Raw genomic sequence first — 7,121 nt, forward strand, 5'->3', positions numbered from 1 at the left:
TTGCAGAGGACCAGGTTTGATTCCCAGCACCTACATGGTGACTCACAACATCTGTAACTTCAGTTCCAGGGGATCTACTGGCTCTGAGAGCACTGCAAACATGCCGTGCACTTATATACATGCAGGGGAAACACTCATTCACATAAAAATAAATATTTTTAAAAGGTCTTATTGCCTCTCCTACATGTTAGATCAAGGACTTTCTTCTTTAAGATGCTAGACACTCTAAAGAGCCAGATCTCACAGCCCGAAGAAATCAGGCCACACCCCCCTGTAGTTCCCTCCCTGCCTGGGACAGAGAGTTGAGAAGCTGTATTATACTGTGGTTTTTACAGCTCCTAATTTGTAGTTTACCTGTACCTGGCTCCTCCGTGCTCCTTGTCATGTAGACTATCCCAGACTAAATCATGTGGTATGGAACTTCCTGCCACCCCCTAAAAGGGGGTAAAAGCCACATAGTTTCCTTTATTCAGGAGGTTTCTCTGAAGGCTCTGTTCTCTGGGCCCCTTCATCTTGTCAGACAGCTGTCTCTCTCTTACTATTACATGCTCCCCTCCAAGTTCTCAAAGGGAAACCTCACCTTCTCTTTAAGGCCGTGTTATGCTGTTTTTAATATATTGAACCGTTCTTTTCTTTTTTAAAACAATATTTGTTTTTATTATTTTAAGTTATGTGTGTGTATATCTGTGTGTGTATTCTCTCGCTCTCGCTCTGTGTGTATGTGTGTGTGTGTGTGTGTACACATGAGTACAGTGCCTGGGGAGTACAGAAGAGGGTGTCAGATCCTCTAGACCTGGGGTTACAGGCAATTGTGAGCCACCTGATGTGGGTGCTAGGAATAAAATTCAACTCCTCTGGAAGAGTAGTTTGTGCCCTTAACCACTGAGTCATCTCTCCAGCCCCCTATATTATTCCTTTCTATTCTCCCACCTCAAGACCTGATTACGGTCTCAAGGCCCTTCCTAAAAGACTTCATTCCTGAAGGGCAATTATGTGTCAGTTCCTTTCATGAACCAATAACCATGCCGTCCTCCTTTTCCTTTATTTAACACTGGAAGTTTGCCACAGTGCAAGGCCAACAGGCCTAGTCTCAAATCCTGGTTTGATGCTTGCCAAAGCATGATTTTAGGCAAATAACTTCACCTCTTAGATCTTTGGTTCCCTCACCAGTAGGATAGGGAGGCTGTGACTACACTTGGGGGGCTTTTGTGGAAATTGAGTATGATGATATCTGAAAGCATTTGGTACACGGTTAGTGCAAAGTTCAAGCTCCAGACCAAATGCCTCATTGCCAACACTTAAAACGATTATCCCAGATCAGCTGGTAAATGTTGCTACTTTGCTGCTCAAGTGGAACATGTGGGTAAGGAAAACAAAGGCAGGATACCCAGGAAACAAAGGTGACACTGACGTATGACACAAAAATAAGCTCCCTGTCACAGACTCTGTGCATTTCCATCCCAAGCTGCTCTCACCTCCCTCCATGGTACCACCTCTTGTGGTAAGAGTCTTGAAGGACAAGTCCTCAAAGGGAAATTGCTTTTTCCACCCTCCCTGGCAGCCAGGTCAGGCCCACACAATGCTCAGAGGTCCCCAGAAGTTCCCTAGACTCAGGAAGAACATTTATTTACCTTTTCACTTAAAAGAAGCATTTCATGTCTTCCCTCTATTGTCGAAATTGCCAGCATCACTACTTTCGGGTTTTGGCCTTATTAAGAGAACAGAAGGACCAGAGAGCTGGTTCAGTGGGAAGAGGCACCTTCTGTCAAACCTGATGACCTGAGTTGGATCCCAGGTGGGATTGAACACATGGTGGAGGAGAGAACTGACCTCCCACAAGTTATCTAACCTCCACATGTGTGCTGTGGTATGTGTCTGTCCTGCCCCCCCCAATAAATAAATGTAAAAACCTTTTTTTCCTTTAAAAAGAGACAAGGCTGGAGAGACGGCGCAGCAGTTACAGTGCACTTGCTGCTCTTCCAGAGGACTCAAGTTTGTAACTCCAGCTCCAACAGATCCAACACCTTCTTCAGGCGTCCAAGGACAGCCGCACACAAGTAGTATGCACTCACAGACACACACATACACATAAATAAAAACAAATCTTCTTTAAAAAATAGAAAGAGTGTGGCTGGGCATGGTGGTGCACACCCTTAGTCCCAGCACTCGGGAAGCAGAGGCAGGCGGATCTCTGTGAGTTCAAGGCCAGCCTCGTCTACAAAGTGAGTTTCAGGTCAGCTGGAGCTACAGGGAGACCCTGTCTCAAAAATACCAGAGAGAGAGAGAGAGAGAGAGAGAGAGAGAGAGAGAGAGAGAGAGAGAGAGAGAGACTGTAGAGAGTGGGTTGGGAAGGTTACACAGAACAGTGTTCAAAGTTAAAACTTATGATTGTTAATTACTAAAATTTCCCATTTAATATTTTCAGGTATGGTTCCCTCAGTATCACAAAAAGTGAAACCATGAATTCAGAGGGGGCCACTGTATTCTTTGTAAATCAATACTTTTTTGCAAGGTATATTTTTGGGGATGCTGAGGATTGAACCTATGGCCTTGTGCACACTGAACACCTCTGTGCTACTGAGCTACATGCCAGCCCCTGCATGTTAAGAGTAGCATCTTGCAAGTGACCTGCACCAGTGGACGGAGCATGGATTGAGTCCCAATGAGTGGGCAGTAAAGTTCTTCAGGTTGACTTTCTCTCCTGAGGGTTACTGGGAAAGGTGCCACCCACAAGAGGCTACAAGGAGGGTGAGGGGTACTATTTGTCAATGTGCCTATAGATTGGCAAGTACCCTACCCACCTCATCACTCAGTGTTACCTCGTTTTAGTTGTTTGCTTTTGCTTTTAAAACAAGCTCTGGCCAATTCTACTAAAGAAAACTTTTGCATAGCTTACTTTTCTCTGGACTGTCTTGGCATGCTCTACTATAATAATTCCAGAATCACCCAGATCAGCAACAACCAGTGTGCACACTCTACTACTTTCAGCATACTGTGCGTAATCCAGTATTCCTGCCACTGTCGTGATGGACAGTTTGGCCAACATAGCATAGTATTCTATTCATGTTTCCACAAAGCTGGACACTTGTTGCCAAAGATGACCAATTTTCCTTTGCCCTGTCTGATCGTCTTCAGAGTCTGTACCAACCAAGAGCAGTTGCCAAGATGGCCAGGGAGTCAGTCATACAGCAAGGAGTTCTCACAATGCAAAGCTCGTCACTGCAGAGATGGCTGTTATCTTTTTGAATCACAATCAATGACAATGGGTTCAATCAATGTTTTTCTCTTTTGTGAAACTAAAATCAACAATTGACTCTAAAAGCGCTGTGTGCAAGGCTCAGTTTTGCGGGGAGCAAAGCAGGTAACATTTCAGAGTTTTTCTTGTTTTGGTTTTTGTTTCTTTGGTTTGTTTACATCTATGAGGGGTTTTTTAGATTTGTTTATATTTGTGTGTGTATGCGCATGTACAGGAGAGTGCTGGTGCCCCCAGCAGTCAGAGGTGTCAGATCCCCCTGGAGCTAGAGTCACAGGCATCTGTGAGCTGTGTCCCAAGCTTAGATCATCTGCAAGAGCAGCACAAGCTCTTAACTGGAGAACTATCTGTTCAGCGCCACATCTGAGGTTTTTGAAAGAGAAGTTTTCCAGCTAAAGGAAAGATGCTGAGAAGCAGCAGCTTTGGCCATGTAGGAAATGTGTTGCATTGTCATTGGGATAGAACCTAGTGCACCCTGCACCCAAACTCACTGTGGGCCTGCTACTGGAAGGATGCTCAGAACCCTAACTAGCACAAAGAGTTGGTTTGTTTGCTAGTTTTTTGTTGTTTACCTCACTACATAGTCCTGGAAGATGGCTTTTCTTAATCTCTACCTTTACTTAGTTATTGATATACTTATCTTTTCATTTTGGTGTTTTGGAACAGGGTCTCAAGTAGTCCAAGTTGGCCTTGAACTCCTGATCCTCCTATCTCAACCTCGCGAGTGCTAAGATTGTAGCAGGGTGCCACCATGCCTAACTTAGCACAGGGAAGTTATGATCTTGTCATTACTATGTGGAAAGGTTAAGAGGCAAATGGAAGTAGACTGGGTCAACAATCTGTAAGACTTTGTGGACTGGTCTCAAGACCTCCACTGACACTCAGACCTGCCTTGAGGATGTGAGTGAATTCTACTGGAAAAGCCCAGCAACCTGTAGAGATTTGAGTAATTTCAGGCTTTTTTTTTCTTTTAGAGATAGAGTCTCATGTGTCCAAGGTTGGCACTGAAATCACAATCTGTTCAAGTTAGCTTTCTATTGCTATGATAAAATATTCTCACCAAACCAGCTTGGAGAGGAAAAGGTTTATTTAAAATAATGGAGAAACTGAAGGAGAAGGGGGAGGAGGGGGGGACGAGGAGGGGGAGGAGGAGGACGACGACGACAATGAGGAGGAGGAAGAGGAGGAGGAGGAAGATACTAGAAGATAGAAAAACCTCCCATGCTCATGGATCGGAATTAGCATTGTGAAAATGGCTGTCCTACCAAAAGTAATCAAAGGATTCAATGCAATCTCAATCAGAATTCCAGTGCCATTCTTCAGGGCAATAGAAAAAAACAATCTTAAAATTCACACAGAAAGTGAAGCACAAAAGTCTTCAGACAGCCAAAGCAATCCTGGGCAAAATAAATAATGCCAAAGGTATCACCATAGTTGATTTCAAGTTATATTACAGAGGCATAGTAACAGACAGCATGACACTGGCACAAAAACAGACTTACAGATCGGTGGAATTAGAATAGAAGAACCAGACACCAGGCCATGTAACTCCAGCTACATGGTTTTTGACAGAAGTGCCAAACACACACTGGAGAAGGACAGCCTCTTCAAATGGTGCTGGGAAAACTGGATATCTACCTGTATGAATAATGAAACTATTCAGCTTCAACTGTTCAGTTCCCAGCACCCACGTGGTAGCTAACAACAGTCCCTAACTTCAAGTCCCAGGGATTCTGTTGCTCTCTTGTGGCCTCCATGGGCACTGCATAACACAGGTGCACTTGCACACAAGCAGGCAAAACACTCATATGCAAACAATAAAAATAAATAAAAATTTTAAAAATAATGAAACTATTATTATTTTCAGGAAAATAGATGGAGCTAGCAAATATTATAATAAGTGATGTGACCTGGACCCAAAAAGGAAACAACCTCATGTTCTCTGTCACATGTGGAGTCTATTTTCTAATTTTTAGATATGTTGATTTATACGGGATTCAGCATGTGTAGAGTCCAGAAAACTAGAAAAGGACCCAGAAGAGGGAAAGAAAGAGGCTTTTTTAAGGGTAGGAAGGAGGCTAGAACTCATTTGATATGAAAGTGGAAGAGGGGATGATGGAGAGGGGATGACAAACGGGGGGGGCAAGAAGATGGCGGAGAAGATGGGGTAAGAGGGAGGGTCAAGCAGCACAAACAATGTGTGAAAAGCCATGGGGAATCTGATATCTGGTGAGCTAATTTTCAAATTTTTGAAATTCCATTTATTGTGCGTGCATCTGCACACACATACATATGGGTACACATACACATGCCATGGCAAGTGTGTGGGGAGAACTTGTGTAAATCAGTTCTGTCCTTCCACCGTATGGATCCTGGAGATCTAACTCACATTGGTCAAGCTTGAAGGCAACTGCCTTTACCCACTGAGTCATCTCACCAGCCCGTGGTAAGCTAATTTTAAAAGTAAAATAAAATAGTTAGGCTGGGCATGGTGACTCATACCTTTAATTCTAGCACTCAGGAGTCAGAGGCTGGTGGATCTCTGTAAATTAGAGGCCAATCTGAACTACATAGTGTTTCAGGCCACTCAGGGCTACATAGTAAAACTGTCTCAAAAAAAAAAGGAGGGGTGGGGCTGAAGAGATGGCTCAGTGGTTAAGAGCACTGGCTGCTCTTACAGAGGACCCAGATTCAGTTCCCAGCACCCACATGGCAGCCAACAACCATTCATAACTCCAGTTCCAGGGGATCTAACATCTTCTTCTGACATCTATGGGCATTTCACGACATGAATGCACCTACCTCCATGCAAGTAATATGCTCATACACATAAAATAAAAATAATAAATAAAATATTTTTTAAGAAGATTTGAATGGGCCGGGCGTGGTGGCGCACACCTTTAATCCCAGCACTCAGGAGGCAGAGGCAGGCGGATCTCTGTGAGGTTAAGGGCAGCCTGGCCCACATAGTGAGTTCCAGGACAGCTGGGGCTACAGGGACATCCTGTCTCAAAAAGACCAAAAAAAAAAAAAAAAAAAGATTTGAATGGAGGTACCTTGTGTGGGTGTATAAATCTGCTCCCAGCTGAGCATTGTGGCACATGCCTTTAATCCCAGCACTCAGGAGATGGAGGCAGACATATCTCTGTGAAATCAAATGTGATAGTTTGAATGAGTGCCCCCCATAGGCCCAAAGTATTTAAATATTGGTGCCCAGTTTGTGGTTGTTTGGGGAGAGTTCGGAGGTATGGACTTGCTGAAGGAAGCATGTTACGAGGGGTAGACTTTGAGAGTTCAAAGCCATGCCCACTTCCAGTCTGCCTTGCTCTGCTTCCTGTGCCTGCTTCAAAATGTGATCACTGGGCTTTCTGCTTCGCCACCTCTGCCACCATGCTTCCCCCACCATTATGGACTCTCACCTTCTGGAACTGTAAGCCAAAGAAACTCTTCCTTCTATAAGCTGCCTTGGTCATGGTGTTTTCACAGCAATGGAAAAGTAACTAATACGGGGACATGTATACTATCTTCTTCAAGTCTCAGGGAGCTTTACAAAAGAGGGGAAGGAAAGAATGTAAGAACTAGACAGAGAAGTGGAGTAGTGTGGAACACTGACTTCCAGGCTTGAACTCTTGAACTCCCATCATCTGTGATTATCTGCACAAGATCTCCACAAGTTTAGGCCCATCAATATCCTAACATTGAGGTGATCTGCTCACAAGTCCTCTCCCCTCCCTGAGGATTTCCATGCAGTTCATGGCTGCTGGGGGAGGGAGAGACTCTTCAGTGTAGACATTGAAGGTGCTCCTTTAAACAGCTCCTTAACCATCCTCTTGTAAGCAGTCCAAAAGAAACTAATTGAGAAATAAAT

The sequence above is a fragment of the Nannospalax galili genome, unplaced genomic scaffold (genome assembly GCF_000622305.1).
Source record: "Nannospalax galili isolate Female #2095 unplaced genomic scaffold, S.galili_v1.0 scaffold1311, whole genome shotgun sequence".
Taxonomy (NCBI): Eukaryota; Metazoa; Chordata; class Mammalia; order Rodentia; family Spalacidae; genus Nannospalax; species Nannospalax galili.